We start from the raw sequence: 14,100 nt of genomic DNA, 5'->3' as shown, positions 1-14,100 counted from the left end.
GCATTTGGGATGATGAATCCCAAATGCAAAAATTGCACTCGCAAAGGGCCAGATTCTCAGAATCTGGCCCTTTGCGAGCGCAAAACAGCTTGATGAATCAGGCTGATACTGTGCACATGACCCACTGGCACATAAGGCACGCCTCCCAAATACTGCGCATGTAACGTATGCACAAATTCTGCGCACCTGACACGCAATCACATCTACAGCACATACAAAAAGCACGTAATCCCTGCAGAAATAATACACCCACAAACACTGCATAGATGACAAACACAAGCAAACATTGCACAGGTAACGCACGCATCCACCCGTTGCACAAACGCAGTTACTGCACACATTAAAGCTGACTAACTGCACACACACATACGGTGAACATGAAATACTCACCGACACTGCATGCAGTTACACTCAAACTTCACACGTGCGGCATCCCTACACGCAAGGGCCGGAAACGACACATTTACAAACACCGCCAAATCCGGCTTACGTGGCACTCTCCCAGACCGTGCACACTTTAGCTCCCCACCACTGCTTCACACATGGCACAACTGCGATCACTTTCCCCTCTTTTACTTGTTTACTCCTTGTCTTCCCTCATCCTTCCCTCTGTGTCTCTGTCGCTCTCTCGCGTCTATCTCTGCCTCAAACTCCTCACCTTGCCTCTAACTCTCTCTCTTTCCTTTCTCCGACTTCCTACTTCTCGTGTGCTGGACTTTGCCTCCTTGTCTGCTATGTCACCATTTCCTTCTTGTCTCTCCTCCCTCGTATGTCCATCTCCCTCCTTCTCTGCCCCAGCCCTTCTCCTGTCCCCCTCTCTCCCCTTATGCCGGACTGCCCACTTCCCACTTTCCCCTCTTGTCTGGCAGCCTGGCTCCTGCCCTTGCACTTGACACCCCTCTGGCCCCGGCTGGGGTGGAGGGCTGACTCACAGCGCCACCTGCTGGCTGAGCACCAGGAGGCGGTGAAAGAGCCCGAGTGCGCAGCTCGGAGGACAGCAGACAGTCAAGTGTCCCGGCGAGGAGGGACCGGCACCTGGAGACTGCCCGGCGACATTAGCACCCGCAGGGGTCTGCACGGAGGCCTGGAGCGACCCCAGGAGCCCCATCCGACATAGGTTGTGAAGGGACCCGGGAGACCTGTCCAGCGACCCCAAGAGCCTGGGCGAGCCTGAAGCGACCCCAGGAAAACCGCGGAGACTGGAAGGATACCCCCAGAGGGGCGTCCACTGGGAGGCGGGAGGGACCCCTCAGGGACTCCTCGAAGAGGGTGACAGCCCTACAAGAACGTCTTCACGTCCCAAAGAACTTCCTTGGTTGATGGACGGGGTGTGAGGGTCATCTGGAAATATCTATGACCAGAAACCTAGCAGTTGAGCGACGAGACGGGCTGGTGGATATTTTTGTGCAGCCCATAGGAGCTTCCCAGAAATCGACAGGGTGGATTTCGCGACATATCGGAATATCTTGGATGTGGTGGGTGCCACGCGTGGTAGTGGACGGGCAGGGTTGCGGAGCAGCCACGCCCACATGTCATATCTCCTGCGTGAGCCCGTCCGATAAGTGTGGACGACAGAAGCGCCTCGTGGCCATGTCGCGGCGCACCCGCAGGGCAGGAGAAAGAGCGAGCGACAGTGGCATTTAGAAGGTAAGCAGGAGAGGTGCACTTTCGGGAGGCGGTGGGTATTGAATAAATCGTACCCCGAGGGCTGGTCGCGCGCCGCTGGTTAACCACAGTCATTTTTTATTATTAGTTGTAACTTTTTATAGGAGCTACGTGTTGCAGCGAAGTTACAGTGAAAACAGCACTGGTTATAACGCTTAATAATGCCTTTGGGGGTTACCCATGCACTCGAAGCTAAAGGCCCTAATAAATTGCCGCTTGGTCCTCGTATTAACAGAACTGTAGAGGTTGGAGAGCCGACACATTAACAGGCAATGCCGAGCCAAGGGTCTGGATTGGATGTTGTAGTCAGTGCACGAGCTGAGTCCTGAAAAGACTTGCTACGCAAATAATACAACAAAAGAAGTAAAATATGATAAAGTCTCTTGAAATTTTAAAAAACGTGTATGTCTTTAATGTTGTACATTGAGAAGTACTTATTAAAAGTGATAGTTTTGTACTTCTGGTAGTCTGCGCTCATCTTTGAAAGTGTTTTCACACGCGATAATGAAAAAAAAAGAGATTTTTGGGGGTAATAAAACATTTGACTAAGATCACACAATTTAAACGGGGAAGCCAGGATTTATCCAGGTTTTCTGGTTTGACTTTGTACAAATCAGCTACTAAATGGGTAACTATTCGTGTTTCCTTATGTGAAAGCTTAGTTCTATCTCTTAGTGCATTTTCTGCAGTCTTTACATTTAGCCCGCACCCTACCCGAGGATGAGTACTAGTTACATTACATAACGTCACACGCGTTATTTACAGGCACGGGGTGGTTACGCGATTTGCCCAGAATCGCAGGATGTTGCGCTGATGCCAAGACTCGAACCTGGCTCCTCAGACCTACAGTCTCAGCTCTGATCCTAACGCCACATCCAGGGTAGAGGAGTAAGGCAGGCAGAAGCCACATGAAGACTTGGCCCCTTACAAGTAATGCCAGTCAACGCCTGTCGCTAAAACGTTTTAACAACTAGTTTTATTATAGCGCGTTCCTACCGCTGATATGCAGTTTTATAGAGCACAGCCAACTCAATGACATTCAGTTTACCGACCATGTAAAGATGGATCACTGGGTTTGCCCAGCTCACATTTCAATAGTTACCGTACGGTCCAACGGATCTCCGCAGCTGGAGCATAACCCAGGGAGCTATCCAGCGGTTTAAGAGCAGCAGCTCACTCAGCGATAGAAGAAACCTGACACCTCTGAAGGCCGCAGCTACAGGGCGCACTGCTCTTTAACACCCCAAGGAACAGAGGAGTCTCTGTGGGTTAACACTGCCCCCTACAGAGTGCGTGAGAACATGTGCGCCCTAAATGTTCTCTTACCCGAACCCCGAGAGGGCTAGAGCAGGTTTTAGTCACGTGACATAAACGTTGCTGAATCCCCAAACTCCGCAAAGTGTCCGACAGCCTTTGAGCCCTAAGTGTCCGAGTGACCACTGAAAGTGTTTCCAGGGCGCGCTCTCCGGTGGATCTCTAGCTCTGCCGCGGTGCGTACCTGGGGCAGGATGAGGCGCCAGTGCCGGGGCGCCTGCACCCCGGTTCGCTTCTGTAGACCTACAGCGTATAAAGCGTAACACGACATGAATGCGCTTCTATGTCTAACTATTCCTAGTTGCTGTTTTAGAAGTTGCAGCTCGTGAACAGATCTCCCGGTTTATTTCATACATACGTCGATAAGCGCACGCACCACACCCGCCTCTCCATCCTGCAATCTCTGAGCCGCCCGTGGTCTCCAGCTCTACTCAGTATCAGCAGCCGATGCACGTCTTTCTGAAGGCGTCCTCTCCTCTCGTATCTATCTCAGCTGAAGTTGTTCCCAGAGTGTCTTTCTGTCTACGTTACCCTGTGCAGTCTCATCTCAGAGACTGTTATATTCACTCTTTACTCCAGAGCCCCCCTCTGCCTCTTATATTCACTCCTTATCCCCGAGACTCCCTTCTGCCTCTTATGTTCACTCCTTACTCCTGAACCTCCCTTTCTTTCGCCTCCACTTCAGTCTCCCATCCAGACCTTGAATTCTTGCATTGCTGTTTGAGTGACACGTGCATCTTCTGCTCCGCGTTTATACCATGTGGAGATGTGATTGTCTCTATTCAGTCCACCTCCTCCATCTTTTCCTCCAGAGCATACGTTTACACCCAAAAGCCTCTCCTGATATGTCTTGTGATGTAACACACGGTTACATACCATAGTTGCAGGCAGGGCCGGTCCTAGGCCTTCTGAGGCCCCGGGCGAAAGGGAAGATGCGAGGCCCCCCTTGTTGCATATTGCGTCACAAGAAGTGACATCACAGAAAGCGACATCGCAGTACTATTGATCTTATTTGGCATCACTGAAGCTAACTAATGTGGATATCAGTAACATGGACAAAAAGTAGAGGGGATTGAAAACACGTGAGCAAATATCAATTTATTATAAAAAGTAGATAAAATTAAATATTGCAATGAAACAAGGTTGAGAGAATGAACACAATGCTTGTTGCAAAATGCAGTGAGGTCACAAACTCCAAACCAGATCGCTTGTAACCACAAAAATGTTTGAACATCTGGCCCATGGCTCTTCTAGCTGACAAGTTAAAACTTTTTGATTCTGCTGGTTTTAGTTTGAAAGTGAAAATTACATAGATTGGTCCAAAGATCGCCGACCTTGCACCAGGAAGCTTAGCACCTACAACAGTGATTACTCAGGATCAGGCACGTTGCCCATTGGGCTCAAAGGGCTTCAGCATCTTTTTAATTGAGATTTTTCAAACAAAGAGTACAGGCACAGTATAGAAGAAAGAGGAGCAATCGCATAGTGGGGTATGAGGACTGTGAGACGGAACAGCATGCTTTGCTATCAAGTTGTAGAGTCAAGGTACCATCATGACGTAACATAACATAGTAACATTTAATCTTAGTATCCTAGGTCATAGGTGCTTGAGATGAGTAAGGAGCTATAAGAGGACTGGCGAGTGTTGAAGCGCAGAGAATTCTAGAGGAGGCCACCTCACCTACCGGTAGTGAACAGCAATGTAGAGCAGACTTTTTGTGCAGTGGCGAGCGTTACTATTACGTAATCTTTAAGGGTGTGTAATATACCGACCTTGGAAGGTTAAAAGTGTTAGCTTGCCTAGGCACGATTTACGTGTAGGAACCGCAGGTCAGGAGTGAGCATCTGATTTACTGACACATCTTGCCAGTAACGCATAAAGAGCATCTTCTGGTCTATGCCGTACTTCAGGACTAGAGGATAAAATGCATTTTGAAGCAATATGGTTGAGATGTGATAGCATGGCCATCGAAATGATCACTGCAAGAAGTCACTCAGCACCACCACAGCACCACTCAGCACCACCACAGCATCAGCGCCACCTCAGCATCACTCAGCACCACCACAGCACCACTCAGCACCACCACAGCATCACTCAGCACCACCACGGCACCACTCAGCACCACCACAGCACCACTCAGCACCACCACAGCACCACTCAGCACCACCACAGCACCACTCAGCACCACCACAGCATCACTCAGCACCACCACAGCATCACTCAGCACCACCACAGCCTCACTCAGCACCACCACAGCCTCACTCAGCACCACCACAGCATCACTCAGCACCACCACAGCATCACTCAGCACCACCACAGCACCACTCAGCACCACCACACCACCACTCAGCACCACCACAGCATCCCTCAGCACCACCACAGCATCACTCAGCACCACCACAGCATCACTCAGCACCACCACAGCACCACTCAGCACCACCACAGCACCACCACAGCATCACTCAGTGCCACCCCAGCATCCCTCAGCACCACCCCAGCATCCCTCAGCACCACCACAGCATCACTCAGCGCCACCCCAGCATCACTCAGCGCCATCACATTATCACTCAGCACCACCACAGCACCACTCAGCACCACCACAGCACCACTCAGCACCACCACAGCATCACTCACGGCCTCCACAGCATCACTCAGGGCCACCACAGCATCACTCAGGGGCACCACAACATCACTATGCGCTACCATAGCATCACTGAAAGCCACAGCATCACTCGTCGCCGCCACAGCATCACTCGTCGCCACCACATCACTCCGCGCCATCACAGCATCAATATGTGCAACCATTCAACAACAACTGGTTCAAATACATTCTCTCAATGTTTCAAGCTTTATTACAAATGTCACAAAACGATGTTAATATTTCACTTCTGTTCTTGGATTTTCTTCACAATAAAATACACTGAACATAATCTTCACAAAAGTTATTTACAAAAGTTTAAGCTGTTGCCATTATAAATTACAATCACTTTTATTTAAGTATTAATTAATTAAAAAATTAAAAGCCATTGTTATTTGTAATATCAATACATCTAAGTCACGTAAATACAAAACATGTTGCTTTACAAATGCTATAGGTGTCACATTTGCGAAAGTTATAACTATTGGCCTTGTAAATGACAAAGCTATTAATTTAGCTATTTTCAAAACCAAGACATAAATAATAAAATTGTCATTTACAAGACCAATAGCTCAAACTTTCCTAATGCGAGACCTATTGCATTGCAAATGCTTGTTTAAAAGGTCCACTATACTTAAACGGCAAGGTGCTGTTCTACTAGTAATTTATGAACGTGGTTTCCACTGCAACTGATTTTGCTTAACTTACTTTTTCATGTCTCTGCTTCCTGCCCAATAGCCACCGATGGCTACAATGCCCACATTACAAAGATGATAACAATTTTGTAGTCCAGGACAGGCTCATTGGAGGCATACATTGCCACCTTCACTAACTTGCCAAATGTATCACCAATATATAAATGAGTCCTGCTTAAAACCTACACTCTTTCTGCGCTTTCTGAAACAGACACCGAAGGCTACAAGGCCCAGGGAAGGGGGCCCCCACACCATGACCTTCCAGCTCGACACAGTGCTATGAGGCCCTGGGAGGGGGCCCCCCTCCCCTGGGCCTTCAAACCGTAACAAGGCACTTCCCAAGACACTGCAGAGAGCTCATCAGAGAGCAAAAAAAAAAAAAAAAAAAAACGTCAGCTGAAGGGGTCTGCTTCAATTGTAGCTGTACCTAGCTTAGATGGCAACAGTAAATATATTTTCGATGTGTATGTAATATTGCCCCCCCTGTCAGATCAGTACAAGTCAAATATTGCTTATGCATACATTTTAAGATACAAGACACTGCCCTACCAAGATTCGAAGTATAACAAAAGCCAGTTGATCTGGCTGCTCCCTCCTCCCCTCACCCACCTTCTCTTACCTGTGTCCGGCTGGTGCTCGAAAGAAACAAAGGGGCCTCTGTTGCTTGGATACAAAATGCCCAAACAGAGCCGAGAATGGCCGGTACTTAACCAAGGCGCCCGAGGCGCTGCCGGGGGCCCTGAAGTGAGCTGTGAAAGTGTGACCTTTCACAGGGGCGCGAGGCCCCCTGTGTTTTGCTGAGCGCGAGGCCCTGGGCGGCTGCCCACACTGCCCATGCCTAGCGCCGGCCCTGGTTGCAGGGGAGACAAGCAGGAGAACAAAAGAATTTGCGACAAGCCACAACAGGCGCTGGACCTAACAGCCCGCACTCTGCGCATGTCGACAAAGTCACAGTGAGTTCTCGTACATTTCCAAATTTGTGCAGGATCTAAAACCAGAACTACAGAAATGTTCTGTTAGACTCCCACAGATGCCAACATTTAGGACATGGCTTTGTAAATCATCGCACCCCACCAAAAAAGGGCCGAGTATGCTGGGAAAGTGGGCATGGTAATAAAAGTAAGACATCTCCAGGGCTGACTTTAGGAGGGTGCGACCAGTGCTTTTACACCTCGCGCCAAGGTCAAAGGGCGCCCTCTGCATGACAGGCTTGATCAAGATAAGAGCAGCCTAAAGGAATCTTACAACCGCATGATAACTCTGGTGGCTAATGCACTTGAGGGAGAGATCTATGATTTGCCTAGTCAGTTTTTGACTCATAGCAGCATAGGTTAATGTTCCTGCTGCAAAGCACAAGGCGTGACAGGTTAGTATTTTATGTAGATTGCTTAGTGGGTTACTGCTTTTGAATCAGAGAACCTTTTGTCGCTTGGAGTTTATAAGAGTTAGGGCCAGATGTAGGTCGCCAAATACCGGTCGGTAACGCCCGATTTCGGCCGTTACCGACCGATATTTGGAGTTTGAGATGTAGAGGGCCTAACTTTACAGAATCGGTAAAGTTACAGATTCGGTATATTTACCGATTTGGTAAAATACCGAATCGGTAAATTTACCGATTCTGTAAATCCAGATGTAGGTGGCACTGAAAACAGTGCCACAGGCCCTTAGGAATTCATTATTTACCACCAAATAATACTTGGTGGTAAATAATGAATTTCTGTGTACATGCACATCTGTGCATGTACACCGGTGCCATGTGGCACACATACATGCCCTGAGGGCATGTATGTGTGTCACATTGCACACAAGCCAGAATCAGGGGTGCAACAGGGTGTCAAAGTGACACCCTGTCCCCCTTGTAAAATCGGTAATTGACATTGATTCCTGTGGGCCTCAAAGCCCGCAGGAATCAATGGCAATTACAGAATCGGTAAATACCGATTCAGTAATTACCGAATCTTACCGATTCGGAAATTGAATAGGTAAAAATACCTACATCCCGATTGCCACTTCTTAAATGCCGAATCGGTATGATTCGGTATTTAAGAATCGGTAATCTGGGATTACCTACATCGGGCCCTAAGTCTTCTAATATAGCGCATTGTGCTATGAACTGGCTTCAAAGTGCTGCGTGAAAATTGAAAGGCAGAGGTTCAGAACCTTATGGCTTTTCCCCATCAATCTTTTATTATTCTAAGATTGCTAAAATGGGTTCCTTTGAGTAACAATACAATTTTGTTAGTAAGACACCACCATCATTGTGGTGCATTTATGGGAAAGGTTTGTGTTACTTTTATGGGGCATAGTTACAAACACTTTGCACGTGGTTTGCATCACAAATGTGATGTAAATCAGTGCAAATTGTTGTTTTGGGGTTTACTTTCCAGCACAAATCCTCAAATGCATTGGACAGTAGACCTTAAGCAATTCAAATAGCGCTATGCACTACTTTAAATCAAGGAACCGTACCGTGGGTGGTACATGGACGTTCCCAATGCACTCATCCCCAGGATTTTGATGCTAATCCCTATCTACTAACTTTCGTAGGAAGGGATTGACATATAAAAAATGATGCCTCCTCAAGGTAGGCATAAAGTTGGAGAAAAATATGAATTTTGTTCAAACCTTTCCAACTTTGCATGTGTGCTGCACCGTACAGCACACATAAGAAGTGGTAACGTGTCAAACTTTGACAAAGCATGGAATTTTGTGCTGAAAAATGTACTTTACAGTATAACATCTAACTAAAATACTCCTGCACTGTGGTACAAGGGTGTGTGCATTTGCACAAGGCAGACTAAGGTATGGCAGCACCACGGAAGAGAGCAACAGCTCCGTATCTTAGCAGATATGGTGCTTTTGTGCTCGCTCTTATTTCACTCCATGGAGTGACATAACTTTGGTTACTGTGCATCGTAAACACTTAGTTACTATGCCCCTTCGTTTCTCCAGACCAAGCACCCTTAACATATAATGCCTACAAATATGGATGACACGTGATTCCACTTTGTAGTCCTCATGGTCTTAAGAAATAATTGGTATACATTGATTTACACACCTGTATGACTCTGTAATGTGTTTGTGATGCAAAGCACTCTGACATTCTGATAGCCTAGCTGATGAGGATTATGAATCCGAAACCGGTCCTAGGATGCTTGTTTACGGTCCAGGGAAGACATGGTTTGGCAGTTCGGGCTGGACTGTTCCCATGAGGCACAGGGTCAGACTGATTTGCATATAGCCTTGTCTGAACTGGGGTGGCCGAGTGAGCTAAAGAATGGTGATGGATTAAACCCAGATCAGTTGACTGGGGGTGAGTGTTTGATTTGCTCAAACGCTCCGTCCTCATTTCTTTTGTATCGCTTTGTTCGCCCTAAGTGTGGCAGGGTATGCTCAGACGTGAGTCCCTTGCTCACTTGGCCACTGGATTCAAGATAACCTGGCTGATGAGGATTATGAATCCGAAACCGGTTCCAGGATGCTTGTTTACGGTCCAGGGAAGACATGGTTTGGCAGTTCGGGCTGGACTGTTCCCATGAGGCACAGGGTCAGACTGATTTGCATATATCCTTGTCTGAACTGGGATGGCTGAGTGAGCTAAAGAATGGTGATGGATTAAACCCAGATCAGTTGACTGAGGGTGAGTGTTTGAATTGCTCAAACGCTCCGTCCATCATCCCCTTTTGTATCGCTTTGTTCGCCCTAAGTGTGGCAGGGTATGCTCAGACGTGAGTCCCTTGCTCACTTGGCCACTGGATTCAAGATAGCCTGGTTGATGAGGATTATGAATCCGAAACCGGTCCCAGGATGCTTGTTTACGGTCCAGGGAAGACATGGTTTGGCAGTTCAGGCTGGACTGTTCCCATGAGGCACAGGGTCAGACTGATTTGCATATAGCCTTGTCTGAACTGGGGTGGCCGAGTAAGCTAAAGGATGGTGATGGATTAAACCCAGATCAGTTGACTGAGGGTGAGTGTTTGATTTGCTCAAACGCTCCGTCCATCATCTCCGGGTATGCTCAGACGTAAGTCCCTTGCTCACTTGGCCACTGGATTCAAGATAGCCTGGCTGATGAGGATTATGAATCCGAAACCGGTCCCAGGATGCTTGTTTACGGTCCAGGGAAGACATGGTTTGGCAGTTCGGGCTGGACTGTTCCCATGAGGCACAGGGTCAGACTGATTTGCATATAGCCTTGTCTGAACTGGGGTGGCCGAGTGAGCTAAAGAATGGTGATGGATTAAACCCAGATCAGTTGACTGGGGGTGAGTGTTTGATTTGCTCAAACGCTCCGTCCATCATCCCCTTTTGTATCGCTAAGCACTCTGACATTCTACATTGGGATGCGTAGCACCATAAAACAAGTAAATGTGAGAGAAGGACTAAGGAGAGACGAGAGGCACCATTGGAGGGTGGTAGTAAGGGAATCCGTGAAGAAGAAGGTCATAAGGAGGATCCGACAAAGATTGCCGTACCGGGTGCCACCAACGCTAAAACCTGCCCTCGACATCTCTGAAGTAGGGAAGTGCGGTGTTCATGTAGCATTCTTAGTAGGAATCACTGTAAACATACTGTGTTGAGCAAAGTGCTTATCAGGGTCAGAGAAGCATTCAATAGCCGAACAGAGCATGGTCAATAAGAGGGATATGGAGAGGACACAGCGAGTTCCACGATTGATCAAAACACCACCAGAACAAGCACGAGGCCCAGAACTTTTTTTGGGTTACAGAAAAACTTCCCTGCCCAGGTATTTATTAACATTGCATAGAGATAAAAGAAATGTTAAAAACATGGAAATCATACTATTTCAGCACACCGCTACAAACCTATACATTATTTTGATGCCGATATGTAGTATGCTAGAGAAGAAGATTGCTAATCAACCCTACCTCCAATGCATACTTACATTTTTTGTGAGCTCATGGTCCGATGCCTCCTCCTGTATTTTCCAAACTAAACAGCCCCCTGTGATGTGGAAAGACCACCTAAATTTGTATTCCCGAATCCCCCAATACTGGGAGCACGAGCCTGCTCAGATGCAAACCTCATTATCCATGCCACAGGGGCGGCTCTAGGCTCATGGCGGCCCTGGGCAGGGAGCATAGGTAGGGGGCCCCGGAAGAGGGGGTCCGGGCGGGTCGGAGCGTGGAGGCCAGGGAAGAGGGGGGGGTCAGGGTGTTTGGAAGTGGAACAGAGCTGGAGGCCGCCAAATCCCTGCCAGGGGCCGCCACCCAAATATGTATCCATCCTCAGAGGATTATTATATTAAGGATATTTATTGGCGTGGTGGCCCCTGGGGTTTGGCGGCCCTGTGCAGGTGCACAGCTTGCACATGCCTAAGGCCACCCCTGCATGCCAGAGTCAATCCACCCTTGAGACCCCAGGAGAGGCCCCAAACACGCGATGGATAGATGGGCAGGGCACCCGATCTATAGCTGGGTCTCTTGGGGTAGACTGCATCGCCCTCAACCCAAGGAGCCTGGGCCAGAGCAACAGGCCTGAGCAGGTGACTGGTGTGGGCTGGTGGCAGCTCTGAGGCCTGGCAGCAAAAGAGGCTGCATTACTTCAGACCTCCACTTTTAAAGTGGCCGAATCCTGCCCACCGCTGCATGCATCATGCGCAACACCCATCTGCCTGAAGCGCACCTTGACCCCTTGGAGAACAGGGGTTCTTCCACCCAGGGTCGGATTGGGATAAAAAAATAAATAGGTCCGGCCCCCAAAATAAAACTGCCCCCCCCCCCCCATTAGTGAACCAGATAGATAAAAAAGTATCCCACGTTTGAGAATCACTTTGCCACTGGATTCAAGCAAGCCGGGCTGAAGACGGCTGTAATGCCAAAAAACGGTCCTCGGAAGCTTGTTTCCGGTCCAGGGAAGGCATGGCTTGGCAGTTCGGGCTGGACTGTTGCTATGAGGCACAGGGTCAGACTGATTTGCATATAGCCATGTCTGAACTGGGGTGGCAGAGTGGGCTAAAGAACGGTGATGGATTCAACCCAGATCTTTTGACTGGGTGTGAGTGTTTGATTGGTTCGGATTCTCCGTCCATCACCACCCCCTTTTGTACCCCAGATAGATAAAAAAGTATCCCACGTTTGAGAATCAGGCCAGTTTTGAATTTGTCAAGACATGATGTATGTGTATTTTGTAAGGTATGCAAAACTGCATACATTTGTGTTTCCTGCAGGCAACGTTTGTGGTAATAGAGAAATAAACAGTAAAAACTGACCCACCTGGCCATAAAACAGACCCACAAAGTGCTAATAACCAGGCCCACATTCAGATATGTCAGACCAGCCCATCGGGTGCTGCCCGATTGCCCTATAGGCCTTCACGAGACTGCTGCCATTCCTTGGGCCGCCATCTTGCCACCAGTCCGTCCTAGCACCCCTTGACGCCCACCCTTAATGTCTGCAGCACCTATTCTGGGCGCACCTGGTGGTATTAGGTGCATCTCGCTGGTGATGCGCAAGATTACGTCAGTGTGGCGCATCAGGGATTGGCACACGCCACACACCAACCACAAATAGTGACTAAGAGCATCCTCTCTGGGACCAGTACCAAATGACCACAGTGTATTGTGGCACCACGAATCCAGGGCACCACCAGGGGTGCCAGTTACAGGTGGAACACTGGAGCTGTGCCAAAGTGAGGTGAAGTCCTGGAGGCAGAAATGTGGGCTGAGCTCACAGGCAGTTCTGGATTACCAAATAGGTAAGTAGGCACCAGCCTACGAGCCCCACTCCTTTTAGGGGCCCGCGACAACGGATCAAAATCTTATTGATTTGATCTTGAAAGAAAATTACAATCAAGCTTTCTTAATTAATGTTTCCAAAAGAAAGCAAAAATGAATTAACTCAAAGAAACGAAAACTTTACAATAAAAACTCTATAGAGAAAATACTGTATTAATGTAATGTACCCATTAACAACTTAGGGGCAGATTTACAAGCCCCTTGCGCCTCATTTGCGCCGCTGTTGCGTCACTTTTGTGACGCAGCGGCAGCGCAGATCCTGCTCCATGGTGCAGGGGTACTTACAACGTGACGCATCTGGGAGATGCGTCACGTTGTAATGCCCTGCGCCACATGTAGGCGTTCCTGTGCAGGGGGAGGCGTTCCGGCGCAGGAACGCCTCCTAAAAGTGGCTGAGTGAAATCTACAAGATTTCACTCAGTCACTTTTAGGCCCATGCTGCGTCAAAACTCTGCGCCTGCCTGACGCAGGCGTAAGGATTGACGCAGCATTAACTAGATAGGGCCCCCAGAGCATTGCTGGAGCTGCGTCGCGCTTGCGACGCAACTCCAACAATTCGTCACTTTTACAGCATCACGCATCTGTGCCGTTTTTGCACCATGGTGCGCCGCATTGTAAATGCGGCACATCCATGATGGCGGAGCTGTGGCGCACAATAACAGGCGCATCCTTGCTGATTTGCAGGGATGCGCCAGTTATTGTAAATATGCCCCCTAATACATAAACCAGAGACATCAGATTCACATAGTTTGTCTCTTAACCTCTTCGATGCGTCAGACGGCCCCCTGGCCATCCGACATCACAGTGGGCGTGCGCGGAGGACGGCCAGGTGCCGTCCGACCGCGCATGCTTAATTTTTTTCAGCACCGTGGCAGAATGTCCACCATGGAGAAGAGGTTAAAAGCTGTCTTCTGGCAGCTGTCAATTTGTAAAAAAATCCTGTGCATTTGGGTTTAGGAGATAATTTGTGAGGGGGGCACGACATTTTTGACTGCCTAGGGGGCCTCCACCTACTTTAATCAGGAACTGT

The 14,100-nt window shown here is 48.6% G+C and overlaps 1 protein-coding gene across 1 annotated transcript in view; it reads left to right on the top strand.

Annotated features, from left to right (window-relative positions):
* The first annotated feature begins 814 nt into the window (after nucleotides 1–814).
* LOC144772747 (prostaglandin E2 receptor EP1 subtype-like) overlaps nucleotides 815–14,100 on the top strand; it is a 56,946-nt gene continuing 43,660 nt past the window's right edge. Inside the window, exon 1 of the mRNA XM_078657292.1 lies at nucleotides 815–1,647. The gene's annotated coding sequence lies outside the window, so the exon portion shown is untranslated. The remainder of the gene's footprint in view (nucleotides 1,648–14,100) is intronic.

This window comes from Lissotriton helveticus, chromosome 1_1 (genome assembly GCF_964261635.1).
Source record: "Lissotriton helveticus chromosome 1_1, aLisHel1.1, whole genome shotgun sequence".
NCBI lineage: Eukaryota > Metazoa > Chordata > Amphibia > Caudata > Salamandridae > Lissotriton > Lissotriton helveticus.
Note: the sequence above shows the minus strand (reverse complement) of the source record. Positions and strands in the feature narration are given on the sequence as shown.